The 27,557-nt window shown below is 44.7% G+C and overlaps 1 protein-coding gene across 10 annotated transcripts in view; it reads right to left on the bottom strand.

Annotated features, from left to right (window-relative positions):
* The window catches only part of S1PR2 (sphingosine-1-phosphate receptor 2), an 88,467-nt gene that overhangs the window by 22,405 nt on the left and 38,505 nt on the right, over window positions 1-27,557 (bottom strand). For 2 of the 10 annotated variants that reach the window (XM_073654109.1, XM_073654111.1), the window contains one exon: window positions 13,171-13,274. The exons of 7 other annotated variants lie outside the window; for them this stretch is intronic. The gene's annotated coding sequence lies outside the window, so the exon portion shown is untranslated. Of the gene's footprint in view, window positions 1-9,041; window positions 9,180-13,170; window positions 13,275-27,557 lie in introns of those variants that run through there. One more of the 10 variants, XM_073654113.1, reaches the window with a different exon arrangement.

The following is a 27,557-nucleotide window of genomic DNA, read 5'->3' as shown; positions in this document are numbered from 1 at the left end:
TTATCTGCCTCATGTGGGGTGACGAGAAATATATAAATGTTGGGCCAGATTTTGCATTTGAGTTCTCAAGCTTCAGGTTTTGTCCTTACTCTTAAAAGGTTGTCTGGTTTAGAAAAGCCATCATCATACAATGTGTAAGAAAATTTTAAGTTAATAGAGCAAGGGAATGCTGTATTCTGGATTTTCATCTCTTGGCCAAAATTTTTTTTAAAGATCATCCCTCATTGTGGAGGACCAGCCCTGTTCTTCATTACACAGATAACTCATTGATTTGAATGAGCGTTATGTAATTCCTAATGTCTCCAGTAGTAGTGCTGCTGTGAAATTGAACACTTACTGCCTGATTTTCCTACAGATTAAAGCTAATCGCGGGAGATTTTGGCCTTTTTTTTCGAGGAGCCCTTAAGAAAAGTAAGGATTGTATGAAGTGGAGAATCCCTTTTAATATATGTCTGTGTGCTATAAATATAGATTGTATTATTATGAAAGGGAGTCTCTCAACCTAAAAACGCCTTTTAGATTAATCACGTATTAGACACATATGTGAACAAATGGTACCGGCGTCAGCAGTGATGTCCATCAGGGTGTCATCTTTGTGTCCGTTTTTACTATCAGTGTGTTATCAGTCTTTTTCTGGTATCGATAAAGAAATAAATAAATTAGAAACTTTCTCCAATACTTTGCAGTGTTAAACACGGACAGCACACGGATTGTACACTGATGCCATCCGTGTGCCATATGTATTTTTCACGGATCCATTAACTAGTATTGGCCCTTGTCATCTGTGCTACCGGTAAAAATGAGGCCTTACTGGTACAGTACCTGTAAAAATCACCATTAGTCCATATGCAAATAAAGTGGCTTTGGTGCATCCAATTTGCTTCTTGGGGACTACCCTAACTTGTAATGGACAGAGCAAAAACTGCCCTGTGTGCACGCGCGCATGTGCACTGGCAATGGCTGTGCCTGCTGCGCCCACGCACACAGTAGCTTGGCATGTTCTCCTGCCTGGCTCTCTGCGGACACCGCTCATTATACCTCCTACTGTAGAAGCAGCATCAGCAGAGAGGAACCATGAAGGAGAATGCGCCTGGACACTGTGTGTGCATACCTGGCCAGTATCAGTGCGCACACCCCCGCAGCAGCATTCATTCTAGGAGTCAGCGCTCTCCAACACTAGTTAGGGCAGTCCCCAAGACTCAAATTGAAGGGGAGTAATGGTGCACCCAGCTCATGGCCGTGCCATTGAGCACCAAAGTCCTCAATGGCACGGCCCTCATTTGCATATGCATTAATAGTTATTTTAACGAGCAATTACTAGTAACAGGTACAGGGCTAGTGTGATTTCTTATGGGGGTGAAGTCCCCTATATCACTCTATAGTTAGTCTAAAAGGCATTTTGGGGTTGACAGAGTCCATTTAAGTTTTGCATTTGGGGCTCAGCAGACAGTATCGCTGATATGTGTGTCGTAAATTAGGTGGATACCTATGAGCGGAAACCTTATGGGAATATTGTCTGTTTATTATATGGAATGTAGCTCTATTATAGAAGGATCAAGGTGAAGAGTGTCATGATTCCATCCCTCAGGGTGTCTGGGATGCAGTTACTTACGGCTTAGGTGTACAATCTGATACAGAGGCGTGCTGAAGCTGTCAGTACTTTGATTGACAGCTCAGTGTCCAGTCTGGTGCAGGAGCATGCTGAAGCTGTCAGCACTTTGACAGCTCAGTGTCCAGTCTTGTGCAGGGGCATGCTGACGCTGTCAGCACTTTGATTGACAGCTCAGTGTCCAGTCTGGTGCAGAGGTGTACTGAAACTGTCAGTACTTTGACAGCTCAGTGTCCAGTATGGTGCAAGAGCGTGCTGAAACTGTCAGTACTTTGATTGATAGCTCATTGTCCAGTCTGGTGCAGGGGCATGCTGAAGCTGTCAGCGCTTTGATTGACAGCTCAGTGTCCAGTCTTGTGCAGGGGCATGCTGAGCTGTCAGTGCTTTGATTGACAGCTTGGCCATCCAGTCTGAGACAGGGAGGTGCTGGCTGTCGCCAGGTGTTCATTGACCCAGGTGATTGTCCGGCTACTTAGCTGGGCTGTCAGTCCCAGACCTCTGCCAGACGTAGCTTCAGCTAAGTGTGGTTGGTTTTCTCTGTGCCTAGTGCTTTGCTTCATGATCTTTTGTTGCCTAACTTTGGACCTTCATTTTGACCATCCATCAATTTAACCCCTTTGTTCTGATTTGCTATCTTCCTGGCATTTTGACCTTGGACCGTTACCTGGCGCCTTTGTCTCTTCCCTCCGTTTATGACTTACCCTCTTTGCTTTTGACCTCGGACTCCTTGACTATCCCAACTTACGGCTTGTCCGTGAGAAGTAACTCAGCGCCACAAAGAGGAAGACTACAAACCCGATGGCTTGATACTATCAAGATAACGGCGGAGAAGACCCTGGTGGACCTATCTAGGCTTTCACAAGATCGATGTTCCTTCAAATCGTTCATTCATCAATTTGTCATGGCAAGAGATCAAGCTGAAGGCCATTAAAATAATATAAATAAGGTCTGTCATTTAGTTTCTGGTAGGGGGCATCAAAGAGAAGCAGGGGAAAAGTATTTTGCAGTATACAGTACAGACCTTCTCATTTAATGATTTTTCTGTATTTTCATGACTATGAAAATTGTACATTCACACTGAAGGCATCAAAACTATGAATTAACACATGTGGAATTATATACTTAACAAAAAAGTGTGAAACAACTGAAAATATGTCTTATATTCTAGGTTCTTCAAAGTAGCCACCTTTTGCTTTGATGACTGCTTTGCACACTCTTGGCATTCTCTTGATGAGCTTCAAGAGGTAGTCACCGGAAATGGTCTTCCAACAATCTTGAAGGAGTTCCCAGAGATGCTTAGCACTTGTTGGCCCTTTTGCCTTCACTCTGCGGTCCAGCTCACCCCAAACCATCTCGATTGGGTTCAGGTCTGGTGACTGTGGAGGCCAGGTCATCTAGCGTAGCACCCCATCACTCTCCGTCTTGGTCAAATAGCCCTTACACAGCCTGGAGGTGTGTTTGGGGTCATTGTCCTATTGAAAAATAAATGATGGTCCAACTAAACGCAAACCGGATGGAATAGCATGCCGCTGCAAGATGCTGTGGTAGCCATGCTGGTTCAGTATGCCTTCAATTTTGAATAAATCCCCAACAGTGTCACCAGCAGAGCACCCCCACACCATCACACCTCCTCCTCCATGCTTCACGGTGGCAACCAGGCATGTAGAGTCCATCCGTTCACCTTTTCAGCGTCGCACAAAGACTCGGTGGTTGGAACCAAAGATCTCAAATTTGGACTCATCAGACCAAAGCACAGATTTCCACTGGTCTAATGTCCATTCCTTGTGTTCTTTAGCCCAAACAAGTCTCTTCTGCTTGTTGCCTGTCCTTAGCAGTGGTTTCCTAGCAGCTATTTTACCATGAAGGCCTGCTGCACAAAGTCTCCTCTTAACAGTTGTTGAAGAGATGTGTCTGCTGCTAGAACTCTGTGTGGCATTGACCTGGTCTCTAATCTGAGCTGCTGTTAACCTGCGATTTCTGAGGATGCTGACTCGGATAAACTTATCCTCAGAAGCAGAGGTGACTCTTGGTCTTCCTTTCCTGGGGCGGTCCTCATGTGAGCCAGTTTCTTTATAGCGCTTGATGGTTTTTGCAACTGCACTTGGGGACACTTTCAAAGCTTTCCCAATTTTTCGCACTGACTGACCTTCATTTCTTAATGTAATGATGGCCACTCGTTTTTCTTTACTTAGATGCTTTTTTCTTGCCGTAATACAAATTCTAACAGTCTATTCAGTAGGACTATCAGCTGTGTATCCACCAGACTTCTGCAAAACACAACTGATGGTCCCAACCCCATTTATAAGGCAAGAAATCCCACTTATTAAACCTGACAGGGCACACCTGTGAAGTGAAAACCATTTCCGGTGACTACCTCTTGAAGCTCATCAAGAGAATGCCAAGAGTGTGCAAAGCAGTCATCAAAGCAAAAGGTGGCTACTTTGAAGAACCTAGAATATAAGACATATTTTCAGTTGTTTCACACTTTTTTGTTAAGTATATAATTCCACATGTGTTAATTCATAGTTTTGATGTCTTCAGTGTGAATGTACAATTTTCATAGTCATGAAAATACAGAAAAATCTTTAAATGAGAAGGTGTGTCCAAACTTTTGGTCTGTACTGTATATATATATATATATATGTATGTTTTGGGAAGTGGGAGGTCGTACCTAGGGTGAAGGGTATTGCTGACATCCATGTAGGCAGTACACAGGCTGGTAAAGGGATAATTACCCTCCAATATTAACAGACAAGTCCCAGAGACGGACGCAGGGATTACGTATATTATACACACAGGTATTATTGTATCCATCTTAGCTGACAGAAGACGCGTCGGCCAAAGGAAACAACATAATCAGTGATTTCTGTGTAGTTTTGCAGAAGGATTCTGGCGCCTGTGGTGAGTTACCGGCAGTCGGTGCCACCTACGGCTCCTCCGTAGGCTGTGACGCTATAGGGCAGTACATATTATGTGACATTACAGTATTCTTCCCTCTGGGCCGCTCCACTCTCCGGGACGTCACTTTGAGTGGCTAAAATACAATAAAACAATTCAGTGCGGATACAGAGGGCACGAGGGGACATTTCCGCCACCGGCCAGATCCCTGGTTTGAGTCTGTGAATTGTCCGGATGAAGGAAGGGGGTAAAAGAGCAGACACATCCCCAGTGGGAAGGGTTCCTGCCTGGGAGCGAGAGGCGTTAGGTCACATCTGCTCCTGTGTTCTGAACTTCCGCTTGGGGGGCAACAATCTATTTCAGTCCCTCTACGATATCCTCTGTTTCCCAAAACCATTTCCTTGTGGCTTTTCAAGCTGTTTTCCTTTCTGAGAAACATATGTACTTACGTTAGCAGTAGATTCTTTGAGTACCTGGTGGGTCGACGTTCTGAAACTTTGATCGGGATATTCAGGAAATATTTTGGTGATGTTATTTAAAGGCATAGTAACATTTCGAATGGAAATCTGCATAGGATACTGTTGTATTGCTATTATTTCTATTAAGCAGTGATCATCTACATACGGAAATAAAAGGCCTTCTTCTGTAATGCCCGGAAGACCTACCGAACTCCGGCAATGGTAAGCTAGTCCACCAGATTGCCAGTAAGTACTCATGACATAGCTCTCTTCCAATTGCCCCATACACATGTGTAAAGGGAAAAAAAGCTGCTGTCAGATTTTCGTGGCATTAACTAATCTCCCCCGAAAGGAAAAGGAGCAACATGCACGTGACTGGGGGCACATGGCAGTGACGTCATGCTCTCCCATTGTTTCCACGCTGAAGTCAACTGCCGGCTTCAGAAGAGGACGCCGTGCCGTGGGAAGGCGAGAAGAATAATTTTTTTTATATGCATTAAGGAACAGCGGCAGAATGGAAGACATATACCAGGATGGGGGATATATATACCAGGATGGAGCCCAGGATAAGGGACATATATACCAGGATGGGGAATATACAGATGCTTCTCACAAAATTAGAATAACATCAAAAAGTTAATTTATTTCAGTTCTTCAATACAAAAAGTGAAACTCATATATTATATAGAGTCATTACAAACAGAGTGATCTATTTCAAGTGTTTATTTCTGTTAATGTTGATGATTATGGCTTACAGCCAATGAAAACACAAATGTCACTATCTCACTAAATTAGAATAATTAGCAAAGAACACCTGCAAAGGCTTCCTAAGCGTTTAAAAAGGCCCCTTAGTCTGTTTCAGTAGGCTCCACAATCATGGGGAAGACTGCTGACTTGACAGATGTCCAGAAGGCAGTCATTGACACACTCCACAAGGAGGGTAAGCCACAAAAGGTCATTGCTAAAGAAGCTGGCTGTTCAGAGAGTGCTGTATCCAAGCATATTAATGGAAAATTGAGTGTAAGGAAAAAGTGCGGTAGAAAAAGGTGCACAAGCAATTGGGATAGCTGCAGCTGTGAAAGGATTGTTAAGAAAAGGCCATTCAAAAATTTGGGGGAGATTCACAAGGAGTGGACTGCTGCTGGAGGTATTGCTTCAAGAGCCACCACACACAGACGTATCCAGGACATGGGCTACAAGTGTCACATTCCTTGTGTCAAGCCACTCATGACCAATAGACAACGCCAGAAGCGTCTTACCTGGGCCAAGGAAAAAGACCTGGACTGTTGCTCAGTGATCCAAGGTGTTGTTTTCAGACGAAAGTAAATTTTGCATTTCATTTGGAAATCAAGGTCCCAGAGTCTGGAGGAAGAGTGGAGAGGCCACAATCCAAGCTGCTTGAGGTCTAGTATGAAGTTTCCACAATCAGTGATGGTTTGCGGAGCCATGTCATCTGCTGGTGTAGATCCACTATCAAGACCAAAGTCAGTGCAGCCGTCTACCAGGACATTTTAGAGCACTTCATGCTTCCCTCTGCCGACAAGCTTTTTGGAGATGGAAATGTCATTCTCCAGCAGGACTTGGCCCCTGTCCACACTGCCAAAAGTACCAATACCTGGTTTACAAACAACAGTATCACTGTGCTTGACTGGCCAGAAAACTCACCTGACCTTAACTCCATAGAGAATCTATTATAGAGAATCTATGGGGTATTTTCAAGAGGAAGATGAGACACCAGACCCAACAATGCAGATGAGCTGAAGGCTGCTATCAAAGCCACCTGGGCTTCCATAACACCTCAGCAGCCACAGGCTGATCGCCTCCATGCCACGCCGCATTGATGCAGTAATTGATGCAAAAGGAGCCCGACCAAGTATTGAACATACATTTCAGTAGGCCAATATTTCGGATTTTAAAAACATTTTTTCAAGCTGTTGCTATAAAGTATTCTAATTTACTGAGATAATGACTTTTGTGTTTTCATTGGCTGTAAGCCATAATCATCAACATTAACAGAAATAAACACTTGAAATAGATTGTAATGACTCTATATAATATAGGAGTTTCACTTTTTGTATTGAAATAAATTAACTTTTTGATGATATTCTAATTTTGTGAGAAGCACCTGTATATACCAGCATGGGGCCCAGGATTAGGAACATATATACCAGGATTTGGCACAGGATAAGGGACATATATACAAGGATGGGGGATATATAAACAAGAATGGGGCCCAGGATTAGGGACATATATACCAGGAGGAAACCAGGATGGGGAAGATATATAACAGGATGGGGAACATATGTAACAGGATGAGGGACATATATACCAGGATTGGCGACATATATACCAGGAAGGAGCCCAGCATGGGGGACATTACTGCATAATGGGGTAGAGGAGGGACTCTTATGTCCGTATAGGATTTAGAACTCTACAAGGGCCCATACATCTGACCAACAAGCGGGTGGTGGATGGGGTGGGGGAGTTGTGCGTGCATGGGGGGCCCAGGAGCAAAGTTTGCACGGGCCCAGCAGACTTTAGTTACGCTACTCAATGTAAGTGTATTAAAATACTCCCCTACCACTGCTTGCTCCGGTGTCTAGCACCGTTCTGCCTCGCTTCTCAGTGACTTCACCTCAGTTCTGACTATCTGGCCCACTGTATACTCTATGTGTGAGCCAGAAGTCTCTTTTAGGGCTTGCTCACATGCATCAATTCTCTCATGCGAGAGAATCGGAATGATTATGCATGTCAGAGTTTGATCGGAGTGTCATCTGAGTATGATCCGATTCTCTCACATGAGAGAATCTCAGCACAGGTACGGAGGAGATGGAGAACTTAATTTCTCCATCTTCTCCCTTGACTCTTCTCTCCTGTGCGAGTACATCAGACTGCACTCGTATGTCATCCGAGTGCAGTCCGATGTTTCACACACACCCATAGACTTGTATGGGTGCGTGTAAGCCGAGTCTCGCAGCATGCTGTAATTGTTTTCTCATGCAGAATCGGCATGAGAAAATAATCGCCGATCTGCACTGCCCCATAGTATAACATTGGGCCGAGTGCTATCCGATAAAATATCGCATAGCAGTCGGCCATGTTATACGCTCCTGTGAGCTGTGACAATGTAAGCCTTGTTCTGAGGCTCCATAGACCTACATCGTAAAAGCCACTTCTGGGTCATGCAGAGCACAATGTGACCCGGAGAGTCTGTGCAAAGCTGTGACATCATGGAGAAGTGGAGGAGAAGGCACTGGACACCGGAGAGAGCAGCGGTAGGTGAGTATATTAATAAATTCACACTACATTACCTGCAAACATACATACATTTAATTAAAAAATATATAGATGGGAGAGATTCTTTAATTTTGGTGTGGTTTTGATCACTCCTTCCTTGGGTGGGGCTGCCAGCTATTTAAACCCCTGAAGCTCTGACTTCCACTGCCAGTCAATACTTCTGCTATCTGGTCTATAGCTCTGTTCTGTGCTCCTGTTCCATTGTCCTGATTTATCCCGTTCTCTGACCATGGCTTGTAAGTATACCACCCAATGTTATCCCTGACATGACCTCTTGGCATTGACCCCATATAGCGACCCCTTTTGCCTTCAGCTCACACCACCGGACAGCAGCTAATTCCGTGACCCCAACCCAGTGATCCTTGTTAAGTCCAGATCCTTGTATAGGGGTTAAAGGCAAGGGCAACCCCTGGGATCTGGAAAATGGAGTAGCTAGCGCTAAGCCTGTTTATGGGTCCGTGGTAGCTGCCATCTTTAGAGTTGCCAGGTGACCATGCACAAACTATGTACGTATATTATCAGCATGGAAAAAAAATTGTGCAGAAAGTGGGGATTCACTGTAATATTTCTATCAGTATTTTAGCTGCAGGGTTTTTTCTGGTTTCCCCTCTTGGTTACATCTTCACTATCTCTTCCGGGAAAAGTATAATGTGTGATAATAATAAGATGTGTGTTATGGCAAGTGGGTAGTTTCCCTGTCGTCATGGTGTCTACACAAAGCAGACGTAATGACCTGACTCACTACCTTACAGATATGGTTTTTTATTATTTTTATGCACCTTTTGATGCTGAGTTTTGTTTCCTATGTTCCTCTTCGGTGAGTTGAGGTTTTATAACAGGAAGGAGTCGTGCTGAACGTCTTACTTTGTGCTTTATTCAGCAAGTCCTGCAAACAAAAACCAAGGTTCACGCTTTGAACCGCAATCAGGATCCTATTTGAAGTATTTTTTTTTACTTAGCAACTATGGAGGACATAGAGGACCCCATAGCAGGGATCAAAATCCCCCCTTACGCTGCAATGTAATATTTGCCAACTTATACATACATTGACTCAAATTTAGGCATAAACACGCTCTATTTTCCATAGACTAATTCCCTAGTTCCCTTTTTTAATTCCACTAAAGCTCCGCCGTTTTGTGAATGTGCGTCTGAATGCTCGGACTATGAAGGAAACGTTGGTTGACCGCTGCCTTACCGGAGGTTTGTGCGTTGCCAACTCTTCTCCCCCTTATCTCTAAGGCTATGTTGTTGTTTTTTTTTCTGACAAAACCTGCTCTCTTGATAGTAAAAACGCTGCATTCAAAAAGCAGGTTTTGTTGCATTTTTTGGTGCGTTTTCCTAGAGAGTTGGTAAGTATAGGCTAGGAAATGACACTCGTGCTCAACAGAATTAGAGAAGATTCCAGCTCTGAAGGTTGCAGACTTTCGAATGCAGCTGTGAACTTCTTATACAATAAAACTCTGTAAATTTTCCAGCTATATGAATTTGCCCAGATTCAGTGTGAACATGTGTGGCTTTCTCGCTACTTACTTTTATGACTATATTTGAACATGTGGGTATTGTGGCAAACTGCAGCAAACTGGTGTACGGATGACTCATATTTGCCTTTCGATATCCTCTTCTCTATATGTTGTGGCAACTATGGGATTTTAATATTTTATATTAGTCTGGTGGCCCAAAGTACATGCCAGTCTGTCTTACAGTCTATGTATGAGTGAGCAGACAGCCATCCCAAGACATTTTCTCGTGCAGAGAACAAGAAAGTCCATACTTGATGGTTGATATATCTAAGTGCACATTAGTCTTTTTAAAGGCATAGTACTTTCTGTATCAGTTATGGCCCGATTAGACTGGCCGATCCAGGCTGGTAAATCTCTGCCGATCGGCTACATACAAGTGGATCCGCGGCCGTTTACTGGCCTATTTACACAGTGACGGGGACAGATCGATCGCCAATACAATACCGTGTTATCGGCAGCGCATCTCATCTTTACACTGGGCGATGTGCTGCCGATAACGATGTTTTAATGATCGTTGGGTGGGTGATTGGCGGTCTATAGAGAGACATCTCTCGTTTGACGATTATTGGCTTATCTAAATGGGCCAATAGGCTCTGCTCACATTACCTTTTACTCATATATCTATCGTATGCCAAAAATATCCATCGGGTTCCCATATCTGCAGAAGCATCACATAGTATACATTTTCATAAAGAGGTTTATTACCCCAAAATGGGCAACAGGGAAGGCATCACCATGAAATGAATAAAGAAGTGTTAATTCCCTTTACGAACCCATGCCGGGATCAAACGGGATGGCGCCCCACCCAAATGGTCACCTGAACGCCCGTCCATTAGTTGCCTAACACTGCATCCAATCAGTGGGCTCAGTGGTTACGTGACTGTATGGACAGGAAGTCATTACTTCCAGTCCCAGTGACAGTCACCTGAGCGGCAGTGCAGGAACAGAGGAGGTTCGGAGCAGTAATACAACTATCCCTTCCTTGTTGCCCCTTTTAAAAAACAGGTAGAAAACTTCTTTAACATAAGATCCTATGGGCGATGCATGCTAGTGTGTCTCTGTGCAGTTATGCAGTCGAACCAATAGGTGAATCTGAATGAATGGTGATGTCACTGAGCGATATAGTTGAGGATGATGATGTCACATAAAAAGTGCAGTAAGTCACGGGTGGTGATGTCTCAGAGTGAGCCCAGAATAGTCAGAGATGGTGATGTCACAGAGTGAGCCCAGTATAGTCAGGGATGGTGATGTCACAGAGTGAGCCCAGTATAGTCAGGGATGGTGATGTCACAGAGTGAGCCCAGTATAGTCAGGGATGGTGATGTCTCAGAGTGAGCCCAGTATAGTCAGGGATGGTGATGTCACAGAGTGAGCCCAGTATAGTCAGGGATGGTGATGTCACAGAGTGAGCCCAGTATAGTCAGGGATGGTGATGTCTCAGAGTGAGCCCAGTATAGTCAGAGATGGTGATGTCACAGAGTAAGCCCAGTATAGTCAGGGATGGTGATGTCTCAGAGTGAGCCCAGTATAGTCAGGGATGGTGATGTCACAGAGTGAGCCCAGTATAGTCAGGGATGGTGATGTCACAGAGTGAGCCCAGTATAGTCAGTGATGGTGATGTCACAGAGTGAGACCAGTATAGTCAGGGATGGTGATGTCACAGAGTGAGCCCAGTATAGTCAGGGATGGTGATGTCACAAAGTGAGCCCAATACAGTCAGGGATGGTGATGAGTGAGCCCAATATAGTCAGGGATGGTGATGTCACAGAGGGAGCCCAGTATAGTCAGGGATGGTGATGTCACAGAGTGAGCCCAGTATAGTCAGGGATGGTGATGTCACAGAGTGAGCCCAGTATAGTCAGAGATGGTGATGTCACAGATTGAGCCCAGTATAGTCAATGATGGTGATGTCACAGAGTGAGCCCAGTATAGTCAGATGGTGATGTCACAGAGTGAGCCCAGTATAGTCAGGGATGGTGATGTCTCAGAGTGAGCCCAGTATAGTCAGGGATGGTGATGTCACAGAGTGGGCCCAGTATAGTCAGGGATGGTGATATCACAGAGTGAGCCCAGTATAGTCAGGGATGGTGATGTCACAGAGTGAGCCCAGTAAAGTCAGGGATGGTGATATCACAGAGTGAGCCCAGTATAGTCAGGGATGATGATGTCTCAGAGTGAGCCCAGTATAGTCAGGGATGGTGATGTCACAGAGGGAGCCCAATATAGTCAAGGATGGTGATGTCACAGAGTGAGCCCAGTATAGTCAGGGATGGTGATGTCACAGAGTGAGCCCAGTATAGTCAGGGATGGTGATGGCACAGAGGGAGCCCAATATAGTCAGGGATGGTGATGTCACCGAGTGAGCCCAGTATAGTCAGGGATGGTGATGTCACAGAGGGAGCCCAATATAGTCAAGGATGGTGATGTCACAGAGTGAGTGTTATGTTCTGCTACCAGAGCTAAGGAAAGAGAGGAGATCTGTCCCTACGATAGAACTCAGCTGAATCCCTACGATGTAACAGGGAACCTGATCCTGCGATCAGACCTGCTAAAGTCCTAAGCTAGTCTGTACAGAGACCTATAGATGTGGGGAAGGAATCCCTACAAGTACTAAGGACTGGGAGGAAAATGGGACACCTCCTAACAGAAATAGTAGCAGACAGACGAACAAACAAAATATATAGAACATAGAGGTCCGAAGACCAAGCAAACTAACAGAGTTAGATACAGAGCACAGGCTAGCAAGAAAGTAGTTATACAATGAAGTCCAGCAAAGCCAGAAGGGCGGGGCAGGATTAAATAGGCCAACAAGGTCATGTGACCAGCAAAGGAAAAAACCTAAGAGCAAGGTTCTAACAGTACCCCCCCATTCTAAGAGGATCCTCCGGATCCCCTAGGACCAGGCTTATCAGGAAATCTCCTGTGAAACGCTCCGATAAGTCTGGACGCGGAAACATCATCTGACCTCACCCAAGAGTTATCCTCGGATCCGAAACCTTTCCAGGCCACAAGATACTGCAAACTACCTCTATACCGTCTAGAGTTAAGGATGCGAGAAATTTCATATTCCCCGTCCTCCACCACCGGAGGAACAGAGGCAGAGGCGTCACCATCTGACACAACAGCTTTTTTTTAACAGAGAGACATGAAATACCGGATTAATTCTCCAGGAGGTAGGAACCTCCAACCTAACAGCAGATTGGTTGACAACCTGAAGCACCTTAAAGGGCCCTACAAACTTGGGACCCAATTTCTTAGAAGGAATCCTCAACCGCAGATTCCTAGAGGACAACCAAACCATGTCACCAACAGCGAACAAAACCTCCTGTCGTTTCTTATCAAAGTAGTCTTTAGATTTTCTGTTGGCCTCCTGAAGATTACCACGCACATCCGTCCAAACTCTCTCCAAATCACCGGAAAAATTCTCCTCCTCAGGCACGGCAGATCCCAACTTGGAGAACGACCCAAACGACGGATGTCGTTAATAAGATTCTGAAAAAATGCAGGAGCATTAGTAAGACCAAAAGGCATAACCAGATTCTCAAAATGACCCACAGGAGTGTTAAAAGCAGTCTTCCATTCGTCACCCTCCTTCATGCGCAACAGATTGTATGCCCCCTTAAGGTCAATTTTAGAGAACCACTTGGCCCCCATTAACTGGTTAAACAGATCAGGAATCAATGGCAGTGGGTAAGGATTGCGTACAGTAATTTTGTTAATCTCACGAAAATCCAGACAAGGACGTAAACCGCCGTCCTTTTTTTTTACAAAAAAAAATCCAACCGCCACAGGAGACTTAGAGGGCCTAATGTGACCGGCGGCCAAACTTGTCTGTATGTATTCCTCCAAAGCTTTCCTCTCAGGAATAGTAAGGTTAAATAAACGACTTTTAGGAAGAGTCGCTCCAGGGACAAATTCAATAGAACAATCATAGTCTCTATGGGGAGGCAAAACCTGCGATTCCTTCTCAGAAAAAACTCTCCAAAAATCCTGAATAGGAACAGGCAATTCTCCCCTATCCAAAGCTGCAATACGCCCGTTACAACACTTGTCATAACATTTATGGCTCCAGGATTTAATTTCACTGGTAGACCAATCCAGTACAGGATTGTGAAATTTTAACCAGGGCAATCCCAATATTACTGGAGAAGGCAAGTTATTCAAAACTACCAAATCCAATTTCTCATGGTGAACACCATTAATAGTGAGAGGAAATTCACAGACCTTGAGAGTAATATTCTTCAAAGGGGAACCATCCACAGAAACCACAGCAATGGGGGATGATAAAGGTTCGGGTTTTAAATTGAGTCTTTCCAAGAATCCCCCATCAATTACATTCAGAGTAGACCCACAATCAACAAACACCCGAAATTCCATTAATTTTTCCTGAGCAATCGTGGAAGCAGCTAAAAATATACCCTTGGAATTTAAAAAGGCAATACGGGCATAACTGACCATTTTTTTTTCTTTCTTCATACGAAGCTCACAGCCTTTAATCAAATGACCAGATTTTCCGCAATAGAAACACAAGCCTTCAGAAAATCTACGGTCTTTTTCTTGAGAGCGAGGTGCCACCGATCCAATCTCCATTGGTTCACCACTGTTAGTACACACATTCTCATAACCAGAAACTGCCATAGCAGAGGATTTGCTCTCATTAACCCTTGCACGCAGTCTCCTATCCACCCGTATAGCTAATTGCATAGCCTGTTGCAAATCTTCAGGTGTAGGATAAGCAATTAGCAGGTCTTTAACCCTTTCATTAAGCCCAGCAAGAAATAGACTTTTCAGAGCAGAATCGTTCCACCCTGTTTGAGTAGACCAACGACGGAAATGAGTACAATATTTTTCCACATTACCTGATCCCTGTTTCAAACGTCTCAACTCAGTCTCAGCTGATGCGACACGGTCAGGATCATCATATAATAGTCCCAAAGCAGAAAAAAAACTATCCACTGATCTGAAGCATGTATCACTAGGTTGCAAAGAAAAGGCCCACTCCTGAGGCTCTTTGCGCAAAAGTGACATTATAAACCCTATGCGCTGGGATTCATCCCCAGAGGACTTGGGTCTCAAACGAAAATACAATAAGCAAGCATTTTTAAATGAAAAAAATTCTCGGTGTTCACCAAAAAATAAATCCGGCAAACATACCTTAGGCTCCAAGAAATGTGCTCCAGGACAGTTACTCACGTGCTGACGGAGCTCGGCCACCTCCAGAGAGAGTCCCTGCAGGCGATGAGCCAAATCCTGAACCGACACCATGATGAAACAGAAAAATCTTTCCTTAGAGAATTTGCAGGCTGGACTTACTGTTATGTTCTGCTACCAGAGCTAAGGAAAGAGAGGAGATCTGTCCCTACGATAGAACTCAACTTTATCCCTACGATGTAACAGGGAACCTGATCCTGCGATCAGACCTGCTAAAGTCCTAAGCTAGTCTGTACGGAGACCTATAGATGTGGGGAAGGAATCCCTACAAGTACTAAGGACTGGGAGGAAAATGGGACACCTCCTAACAGAAATAGTAGCAGACAGACGAACAAACAAAATATATAGAACATAGAGGTCCGAAGACCAAGCAAACTAACAGAGTTAGATACAGAGCACAGGCTAGCAAGAAAGTAGTTATACAATGAAGTCCAGCAAAGCCAGAAGGGCGGAGCAGGATTAAATAGGCCAACAAGGTCATGTGACCAGCAAAGGAAAAAACCTAAGAGCAAGGTTCTAACAGTGAGCCCAGTATAGTCAGGGATGGTGATGTCACAGAGGGAGCCCAATATAGTCAAGGATGGTGATGTCACAGAGTGAGCCCAGTATAGTCCGGGATGGTGATGTCACAGAGTGAGCCCAGTATAGTCAGGGATGGTGATGTCACAGAGGGAGCCCAATATAGTCAAGGATGGTGATGTCACAGAGGGAGCCCAGTATAGTCAGGGATGGCGATGTCACAGAGGGAGCCCAATATAGTCAAGGATGGTGATGTCACAGAGTGAGCCAAGTATAGTCAGGGATGGTGATGTCACAGAGGAAGCTGCCACACAGTCCAAGATGGTGATGTAACAGAAGAAACACAGATCAGCTGTAGACAACTAGATGCCACTAGATAAGCACAGCACAGTTGCACAGTCTTGTATGTTGAAATTAAAAAGGGACCACAGCACAGACACTTCTAGTGATATCAGAATTTTAGCACAGTGCAGTCTTAAATAGTGATGTCACATTCTGAGAACGCTACAGTCACCAAATCCTGAATGGTGATGTCACTCAGGGAATGCAGTACAGTTATATAATTTTAAATGTTGATGTTACTGAGGGAGCACAGTACAGTCATAAATGGTGATGTCACTGAGGGAGGACAGTATAGTCATAAATGGTGTCACTGAGGGAGGACAGTATAGTCATAAATGGTGTCACTGAGGGAGCATAGTACAGTCATAAATGGTGATGTCACTGAGGGAGCACAGTACAGTCATAAATGGTGATGTCACTGAGGGAGCACAGTACAGTCATAAATGGTGATGTCACTGAGGGAGGACAGTATAGTCATAAATGGTGATGTCACTGAGGGAGCACAGTACAGTCATAAATGGTGATGTCACTGAGGGAGCACAGTACAGTCATAAATGGTGATTTCACTGAGGGAGCACAGTATAGTCATAAATGGTGATTTCACTGAGGGAGCACAGTATAGTCATAAATGGTGAAGTCACTGAGGGAGCCCAATCACACAGTCCAAGAATGTGATGTAACAGTAGGAGCACAGTACGAAAACAAATGGTCATGTTACTCAATCAGCATACCACAAAGTCAGGGGCGTAACTATAGAAGGTACAGAGGTCGCAGTCACACCCAGGAACTTGAGCCTACAGGGGCCCAAAATGCCTATTTGGCCCATATGAGAAGACCAATACTATTAAAGACCAGTGGTAGTTGACAACTCTGTTGGAGATTTTGCATTGGAGCCCACAAGCCTCAAGTTACACCACTGCACATAATCCTTGATGGTGGAAATAAAATTGTAACCATAATACAAACACTGATAGTGATGTTACAAAGGTAGCACAGCGTAGTCATAAATCGTAAAGTCTGAAATCAGTCCAGGATTGTGATGTCACACGTGGTATGCATACAGTTACATCATTCTGAGCGGTGACGGCTCAGAGGGTGCACAGCACAGTTATAGTCCTGAATGGTGATGTCACAGAGGATGCACAGCACAGTTATAGTCCTGAATGGTGATGTCACAGAGGATGCGCAGCACAGTTATAGTCCTGAATGGTGATGTCACAGAGGATCACAGCACAGTTATAGTCCTGTATGGTGATGTCACAGAGGATCACAGCACAGTTATAGTCCTGTATGGTGATGTCACAGAGGATGCACAGCACAGTTATAGTCCTGAATGGTGATGTCACAGAGGATGCACAGTTATAGTCCTGAATGGTGATGTCACAGAGGATGCACAGCACAGTTATAGTCCTGAATGGTGATGTCTCAGAGGGTGCACAGCACAGTTATAGTCCTGAATGGTGATGTCACAGAGGATGCACAGCACAGTAATAGTCCTGTATGATGATGTCACAGAGAATGCACAGCACAGTAATAGTCCTGAATGGTGATGTCACAGAGGATGCACAGTTATAGTCCTGAATGGTGATGTCACAGAGGATGCACAGCACAGTTATAGTCCTGAATGGTGATGTCACAAAGGATGCACAGCACAGTTATAGTCCTGTATGGTGATGTCACAGAGGATGCACAGCACAGTTATAGTCCTGAATGGTGATGTCACAGAGGATGCACAGCACAGTTATAGTCCTGAATGGTGATGTCACAGAGGATCACAGCACAGTTATAGTCCTGTATGGTGATGTCACACAGGATGCACAGTTATAGTTCTGAATGGTGATGTCACAGAGGATGCACAGTTATAGTCCTGAATGGTGATGTCACAGAGGATGCACAGCACAGTTATAGTCCTGAATGGTGATGTCACAGAGGATGCACAGCACAGTTATAGTCCTGAATGGTGAGGTCACAGAGGATGCACAGTTATAGACATGAATGCTGATGTCATAGAGGATGCACAGCACAGTTATAGTCCTGAATGGTGATGTCACAGAGGATGCACAGCACAGTTATAGTCCTGAATGGTGATGTCTCAGAGGATGCACAGCACAGTTATAGTCCTGAATGGTGAGGTCACAGAGGATGCACAGTTATAGTTCTGAATGGTGATGTCACAGAGGATGCACAGTTATAGTCCTGAATGGTGATGTCACAGAGGATGCACAGCACAGTTATAGTCCTGAATGGTGATGTCACAGAGGATGCACAGCACAGTTATAGTCCTGAATGGTGATGTCTCAGAGGATGCACAGCACAGTTATAGTCCTGAATGGTGATGTCACAGATGATGCACAGTTATAGTCCTGTATGGTGATGTCACAGAGGATGCACAGCACAGTTATAGTCCTGAATGGTGATGTCACAGAGGATGCACAGTTATAGTCCTGAATGGTGATGTCACAGAGGATGCACAGCACAGTTATAGTCCTGAATGGTGATGTCTCAGAGGGTGCACAGCACAGTTATAGTCCTGAATGGTGATGTCACAGAGGATGCACAGCACAGTTATAGTCCTGTATGATGATGTCACAGAGAATGCACAGCACAGTAATAGTCCTGAATGGTGATGTCACAGAGGATGCACAGTTATAGTCCTGAATGGTGATGTCACAGAGGATGCACAGCACAGTTATAGTCCTGAATGGTGATGTCACAAAGGATGCACAGCACAGTTATAGTCCTGTATGGTGATGTCACAGAGGATGCACAGCACAGTTATAGTCCTGAATGGTGATGTCACAGAGGATCACAGCACAGTTATAGTCCTGTATGGTGATGTCACACAGGATGCACAGTTATAGTTCTGAATGGTGATGTCACAGAGGATGCACAGTTATAGTCCTGAATGGTGATGTCACAGAGGATGCACAGCACAGTTATAGTCCTGAATGGTGATGTCACAGAGGATGCACAGCACAGTTATAGTCCTGAATGGTGAGGTCACAGAGGATGCACAGTTATAGACATGAATGCTGATGTCATAGAGGATGCACAGCACAGTTATAGTCCTGAATGGTGATGTCACAGAGGATGCACAGCACAGTTATAGTCCTGAATGGTGATGTCACAGAGGATCACAGCACAGTTATAGTCCTGTATGGTGATGTCACACAGGATGCACAGTTATAGTTCTGAATGGTGATGTCACAGAGGATGCACAGTTATAGTCCTGAATGGTGATGTCACAGAGGATGCACAGCACAGTTATAGTCCTGAATGGTGATGTCACAGAGGATGCACAGCACAGTTATAGTCCTGAATGGTGAGGTCACAGAGGATGCACAGTTATAGACATGAATGCTGATGTCATAGAGGATGCACAGCACAGTTATAGTCCTGAATGGTGATGTCTCAGAGGATGCACAGCACAGTTATAGTCCTGAATGGTGAGGTCACAGAGGATGCACAGCACAGTTATAGTCCTGAATGGTGATGTCACAGAGGATGCACAGTTATAGTTCTGAATGGTGATGTCACAGAGGATGCACAGTTATAGTCCTGAATGGTGATGTCACAGAGGATGCACAGCACAGTTATAGTCCTGAATGGTGATGTCACAGAGGATGCACAGCACAGTTATAGTCCTGAATGGTGATGTCTCAGAGGATGCACAGCACAGTTATAGTCCTGAATGGTGATGTCACAGAGGATGCACAGTTATAGTTCTGAATGGTGATGTCACAGAGGATGCACAGTTATAGTCCTGAATGGTGATGTCACAGAGGATGCACAGCACAGTTATAGTCCTGAATGGTGATGTCACAGAGGATGCACAGCACAGTTATAGTCCTGAATGGTGATGTCACAGAGAATGCACAGCACAGTAATAGTCCTGAATGGTGATGTCACAGAGGATGCACAGTTATAGTCCTGAATGGTGATGTCACAGATGATGCACAGTTATAGTCCTGTATGGTGATGTCACAGAGGATGCACAGCACAGTTATAGTCCTGAATGGTGATGTCACACAGAGGGTGCAGAGTTCAGTCTCACGCTATGTCGTATCTGGTCTTACTAATCTCCTTTATTCTATGTAAGGGCCACTTGATGAGAAACTTGATATAGTTTTTCATTCCATTTTCTTGATTTATAGATTCCATCTGATTGATTTTAGAATAATCTTTCAGCTGTTATGCAAAATATTGTTTTTGCAACTTCACAATGTCATGTGTAAAATGTTCAGATGCAAGTACCACAAGAGTGCTGTAACCCAGAACATTTGGTTAGTGGTGAGATTGTATCATTTGCTTTAGTCCAAGTGAACATCCCCCCACTCAGAGTTCTCCGTACTGACATTTGAACACATCACTTTGTATCATCCTTTCTTGAGCCCTTAATGCATATTTAGCGTATATTAGACTATGTTCACACACGTTGGGTTTTTCTGCATCACAAATCTGCAGCAAAACCCAATCTCTGGCAGTAAATCAGCTGCGTCAAAAATGCAGGTTTTGCTATTTTTTTATGCGTTTTTTTGTGCGTTTTTTCAGCATTTTTTTCACTGTCCTTCTGTCTGTATTTATGCATATACATAAAGTTCTATGAAAAAAAGAACCCCATTCTATTTTGCCATCAAAAACGCTTAAAAAAACGCTGAAAAAATTTACCGGTGATTTTTGGTGAGTTTTTAAAGCGTTTTTTCACCACCCATTACTTCCTATGGGTGAAAAAAAGCTGAAAAAAGTGACATGCTCTATTTTCCAAAAACCCAACCAAGGCACAAAATGTGCAGCAAAAAAACCCCCAAGATGTGTGAACAGAGAATTCAGGGTTCTCATAGACTTTGCTGGTATTGCAAAACACAGCTGAAAATTTGCATAAAAATCAGCAGCAAAAAACGCTGAAAAACCCAACGTGTGTGAACATAGCCTTTGGAATTCCATTATATTTTTGACCCCCTGTAGAGATTTCCCTTTTGATTACAAATGAAAAAAAAGTGCCACTTTTTTTTTAACATCCTCAGGGAAGGGCACCACCTTATTTTACATTTATGCAGTTATTTTTTACTGCATGCATTTTATACTGTATACATGGCTTTCTTATTGTTCATCTTGGCTGTAAAAAAACTAGAATGTAAGAAATGTGGGCGAGGGAGCCTTCCATGCTTATTCTTTTTATTTCCCTGGTCAATCATTTTGTGTTAGAATGGTCCTTTATTAATCACCAGATCACAGGGTGTTCCAAAGCCCCTACAATCAACTATTACCTGTGTGAGAAGATGAGTTTTATGAGTAGGATTGATTATGCAATGAACACAGGGTCCTGATGAGACCACCCGTTTCCACGTGTTCCAATAATGGCGTTTCCGACCTTAGGGTACAAGCTTGCAGTTACTCTGTTACTGCACACTTGTGAACCCTCACATCGCGTGGACTTTGCACTGTGAGGAATCTTCGGTGTCGGCACTGGGAGCAGCAGGCGTGTGACCACATGTATGTGATCTGCGTCCATCGCCTGAAGTGTCTCATCGCTTAAGTGTAGAAATATGAATTGTACCTGAATTGAACCTGAAGGGAGCTAGAGGTAATTGGATAGCTGGACACTGTAAACAATGTTTGTGTTTGTTTTCACTCTCTCCCCTATAGTCCTCAACTTTCTACTAACCTCCTTAATCCCTACACCTAGCAAAGAACTGATCATCTCTCCCTCCATCCTCCCCATCCATCTAACCTGCTCCTCAGAACTATTCCTCAACATTCAATCCTGTGTCTCCAAACACAGACAGCCATCTCATACTCTCTGCTGCTCCTCCTCACTGCCGGCTATATCTCCCCAAATCCTGTCCCTCCTCACCACATCTCTACAGTCACTTCTACCTCCTTGCCGCGATATACCACAAATTTCCAGAACCCTTCTAACCTTATACCCATCCACCCAGCCCCCGCTTCCCCAGTCCCACTTACAGGAGCCCTATAGAACGCTCGCTCTGTCTGCAACAAACTCTCATACGTCCATGATCTTTTCATTACTAACAAACTTTCCATCCTCGGCATCACCAAAACCTGGCTCACCCCCTCTGACACGGCCTCTCCAGCTGAACTTTTATACAGTGGATTCCACCTTTCCCACACCCCCCGCCCCAGCAGCAAGCATGGTGGAGGAGTTGGCTTTCTCATGTCAGATAACTGCTCCTTCACCCCAATTCCACTGCGACCCTTCTTTACCCTCCCCTATTTTGAGGTGCACTGTGTGCGCATCTACTCCCCCTCCAACCTCCAGCTGGCTGTCATTTACTGCCCCCCAGGGTCAGCCACCACCTGCTTTGACCACTTCACCACCTGGCTGCTTCATTTCCTTTCCGCTGACAACCCCACTATCATCATGGGCGACTTCAACATCCCCATTGACACTTCCCTCTCAGCTGTCTCTAAGCTTCTATCTCTCACTACCTTTTTCGACCTTGCTCAATGGTCTTCTGCACCCACTCACAAGGATAGCCACAGTCTGGACCTCATCTTCACTTGCCTCTGTTCCCTATCTAACCTCTCTAACTCACCTCTCCCTCTTTCTGACCACAACCTACTTACATTCTCCTCCCTCTCCTCTCTAGGTCCACAACTCCCACTCCACAAACCTGCACACCCTTGCAGAGATCTTAAACACCTTGATCTACACTCACTCTCTGAATCCCTTCTCCCTCTTACAGACATACAGTACAGACCAAAAGTTTGGACACACCTTCTCATTTAAAGATTTTTCTGTATTTTCATGACTATGAAAATTGTACATTCACACTGAAGGCATCAAAACTATGAATTAACACATGTGGAAATATATACTTAACAAAAAAGTGTGAAACAACTGAAAATATGTCTTATATTCTAGGTTCTTCAAAGTAGCCACCTTTTGCTTTGATGACTGCTTTGCACACTCTTGGCATTCTCTTGATGAGCTTCAAGAGGTGGTCACCGGAAATGGTCTTCCAACAATCTTGAAGGAGTTCCCAGAGATGCTTAGCACTTGTTGGCCCTTTTGCCTTCACTCTGCGGTCCAGCTCACCCCAAACCATCTCGATTGGGTTCAGGTCTGGTGACTGTAGAGGCCAGGTCATCTGGCGTACCACCCCATCACTCTCCTTCTTGGTCAAATAGCCCTTACACAGCCTGGAGGTGTGTTTGGGGTCATTGTCCTGTTGAAAAATAAATGATGGTCCAACTAAACGCAAACCAGATGGAATAGCATGCCGCTGCAAGATGCTGTGGTAGCCATGCCTGTTCAGTATGCCTTCAATTTTGAATAAATCCCCAACCGTGTCACCAGCAAAGCACCCCCACACCATCACACTTCCTCCTCCATGCTTCACGGTGGGAACCAGGCATGTAGAGTCCATCCGTTCACCTTTTCTGCGTCGCACAAAGACACGGTGGTTGGAACCAAAGATCTCAAATTTGGACTCATCAGACCAAAGCACAGATTTCCACTGGTCTAATGTCCATTCCTTGTGTTCTTTAGCCCAAACAAGTCTCTTCTGCTTGTTGCCTGTCCTTAGCAGTGGTTTCCTAGCAGCTATTTTACCATGAAGGCCAGCTGTACAAAGTCTCCTCTTAACAGTTGTTGAAGAGATGTGTCTGCTGCTAGAACTCTGTGTGGCATTGACCTGGTCTCTAATCTGAGCTGCTGTTAACCTGCGATTTCTGAGGCTGGTGACTCGGATAAACTTATCCTCAGAAGCAGAGGTGACTCTTGTTCTTCCTTTCCTGGGGCGGTCCTCATGTGAGCCAGTTTCTTTGTAGCGCTTGATGGTTTTTGCAACTGCACTTAGGGACACTTTCAAAGTTTTCCCAATTTTTCGGACTGACTGACCTTCATTTCTTAAAGTAATGATGGCCACTCGTTTTTCTTTACTTAGCTGCTTTTTTCTTGCCATGATACAAATTCTAACAGTCTATTCAGTAGGACTATCAGCTGTGTATCCACCAGACTTCTGCACAACACAACTGATGGTCCCAACTCCATTTATAAGGCAAGAAATCCCACTTATTAAACCTGACAGGGCACACCTGTGAAGTGAAAACCATTTCCGGTGACCACGTCTTGAAGCTCATCAAGAGAATGCCAAGAGTGTGCAAAGCAGTCATCAAAGCAAAAGGTGGCTACTTTGAAGAACCTAGAATATAAGACATATTTTCAGTTGTTTCACACTTTTTTGTTAAGTATATATTTCCACATGTGTTAATTCATAGTTTTGATGCCTTCAGTGTGAATGTACAATTTTCATAGTCATGAAAATACAGAAAAATCTTTAAATGAGGTGTGTCCAAACTTTTGGTCTGTACTGTAAGTTCCTTACACAATGCAGATGCTGCAGCTGACACTCTATATAACACCACACTAACTGTAGCTCTCGAATCGCACATACCAAAGCTCGCAAAATCAACAGGCAACCCTGGCACACCAGCCTGACCAAAGAACTGAGGCAGGCTTCCAGAGTTGCTGAGCAGGGATGGAAAAGATCCCACTCCAAAGAGCACTTCATTGCATTTAAACAGTCCCTCACTGCTTTCAAGTCCACACCCACAGCAGCAAAACAAACATACTTCTCATCTCTCATATCCTCCCTGTCTCACAACCCTTAACAGCTATTCAACACTTTCAACTCTCTCCTCCATCCCCCAGCGCATCCTCTCTCTCCTCTCATCTCATCTCAGCTGAAGACTTTGCCTCATTCTTCAAGCAGAAGATTGATAATATCAGAGAAAGCTTTGGCCTACAACACCCCCAGTCCCTCCTTATAACTACTTATCACTCCTCCTCCAAAACCATCTTCTCAGCCAGCATAGAAGATCAACTTTCTGCTCTACTCTCAAGATCACATCTCACCACCTGTCCACTCCACCCGATCTTGTCCCAGCTCATTCCAAACCTCACCATAGTCTTTAACCCAACCCTAACCCATCTCTTCAACTTATCACTAACAACTGGTGTCTTCCCCTCCTTAATCATACCTATCCTCAAAAAGCCCTCCTTTGACCCATCGTCTGTGTCGAGCTATCGCCCAATATCACTTCTCCCCTACACCTCAAAACTACTGGAACAACACGTCCATCTTGAACTGTCCTCCCACTGTCCTCTTGCTCTCTCTTTGACAGCTTACAATCTGACTTCTGACCTCATCACTCCACTGAAACTGCCCTGACTAAAGTCACCAATGACCTACTAACAGCCAAATCCAAGCGACATTAATCTGTCCTCCTCCTCCTGGACCTGTCCTCTGCTTTTGACACAGTGGACCATTCTCTATTACTACAGATTCTCTCATCTCTCGGCATCACAGACTTTGCCCTAGCTTGGATCTTGTCATACCTAACAGACTGGACATTCAGCATCTCCCACTCACACATAACCTCCTCCCTTTGCCCCCTATCTGTCAATGTACTGCAAGGGTCAGTCCTAGGGCCCCTGCTCTTCTCCATTTACACCTTCGGCCTGGGAAAGCTCATAGAGTCTCATGGCTTCCAGTACCACCTCTATGCTGATGACACACAGATCTACCTCTCTGGACCCGATATCTCCTCTCTCTACCAGAATCCCACAATGTCTGTCCGCTATTTCATCCTTCTTCTCTGCTAGATTTCTAAAATTGAACATGGACAAAACAGAATTCATCATCTTTCCCCCATCTCACTCAACCTCCCCAACTGACCTATCAATTAAAGTAAATGGCTGCTCACTCTCCCCAGTCCCGCAAGCTCGCTGCCTTGGGGTAACCCTGGACTCTAATCTCTCCTTCAAAATATCCAAGCCCTTTCCTCTTCCTGCCTACTCCAACTCAAAAGTATTTCCCGGATTCGCACATTCCTTACTCAAGAATCTGCAAAAACCCTAAAGCACGCCATCGTCATCTCCTGCCTCGACTACTACAACCTACTGGTCTGTGGCCTCCCTTCTAACACTCTCGCACCCCTCCAATCTATCCTAAACTCTGCTGCCCGACTAATCCACCTGTCCCCCCGCTATTCCCCAGCCTCTCCCCTCTGTCAATCCCTTCACTGGCTCCCGATTACCCAGAGACTCCAGTTCAAGACCCTAACCTTGGCATACAAAGCTATCCACAACCTGTCTCCTCCATACATCTGTGACCTAGTCTCCCGATACTTACCTGCACGCAACCTCCGATCTTCACAAGATCTCCTTCTCTACTCCCCTCTCATCTCCTCTTCCCACGATCGCATACAAGATTTCTCCCGTGCATCCCCCCTACTCTGGAACTCTCTACCCCAACATATCATCTCTCGCCTACCGTGGATATCTTCAAAAGGTCAAGCCTACAACCTACAGTTTCCACCACTCCAACATACTACTGCGCGACGAGCTCTGCCTCCACCTACTGTATCCTCACCCATCCCTCGTAGACTGTGAGCCCTCGCGGGCAGGGTCCTTTCTCCTCCTGTACCAGTCAGTGACTTCTATTGTCTAAGATTATTGTACTTGTTTTTATTATGTATACCCCTTGTCACATGTAAAGCGCAATGTAATAAATGGCGCTATAATAATAAATAATAATAATAATGTAGTTTATTGAGAGAGGCCAGACAAGTCTAGTCAGAATGTTGCCGGAGGTAAGCAAATCGCATACTTGGGGACACATGGCCGCCCTCTCCCATCGCTGGCATCGGAGAATTCTCACAGTGCGCACAAGTTTGCAGTCACATAGAGTGACTTTAAAAATCATAGGAAAGCTCTTCGGCACCTAGGAATAGGACAAAATATTTTTTCTATGGTCCAACCCTGCTTCCTTGGCAATATTGACTGATCATTCAGCATTTAGAAGGGCGTTAAGACCGTGTTCACACATAGCGTAAATTCAGATTTTTCTGCAAGCTTCCACAATAATTTGCAATAGCAATCTTCTCTGATTATTGCATTTTTGCTGCATTTCCCCCTTCCTGTTATGAGTTTTTTTGTGCAGTTCTGAAGCAGTATTTTTATAGTACAGAAAAGCTTTCACTCTTCATTAGTTTTTTTAAATGTTTTTTTTTCAGGCTCCCTATATAGAAAAAAACGCAACCAATACCACACCATTCATTAGACTTATAGTGAGCATGAGTTTTCATGAAATCACCATGATAAGCTGGTCACGGCGTGTCTTGGTATTGAGACTCCCACCTTCAGCTGTAATCTGTCAGTAAACACAGACTGCTAGAAACTGATATATTTTTTTTACATTTCATTGATACTGTTACGCTCACAGGTGGCCCACGTGGTTAATGAACCCACTGTGCCATGGGGCCAAGCTTGCCTAGGAGGGGCATAGCTCAGTGGCTACCTGTTGCTCACTGGAGCTCCTGACGGTGGAGTCAGGCTTGAGCTGTAGGTAGCCACCAGGTACCACTCCTAGGCAGTACCCGGTACTGTAGCTGCTGACCCCAAGGATCAGGTACGCAGATAGGGATAGGACTCAGGCTCCGTTCAGACTACTAGGTTCAGATCCACGGGTAGAATGGTTACGGACACAGAGTCACAGACAGGGCTGATTCGGAGACTGATAGGACAGTCCGGATATACAGACGACTCAGATGGCACACATTTGGTCACACAGGTCTCAGATACTGGTTCACGTACCGCCAGAGAGGCTTCAGGGTTCAGGACTGGCCACAAAAGGACCAGGGACTACTGATTCAAGACTGGCTACACAAGCACCA

This window comes from Phyllobates terribilis, unplaced genomic scaffold (genome assembly GCF_046119375.1).
Source record: "Phyllobates terribilis strain yellow unplaced genomic scaffold, ASM4611937v1 Scaffold_11__3_contigs__length_659146591, whole genome shotgun sequence".
Classification (NCBI taxonomy): Eukaryota; Metazoa; Chordata; class Amphibia; order Anura; family Dendrobatidae; genus Phyllobates; species Phyllobates terribilis.
Note: the sequence above shows the minus strand (reverse complement) of the source record. Positions and strands in the feature narration are given on the sequence as shown.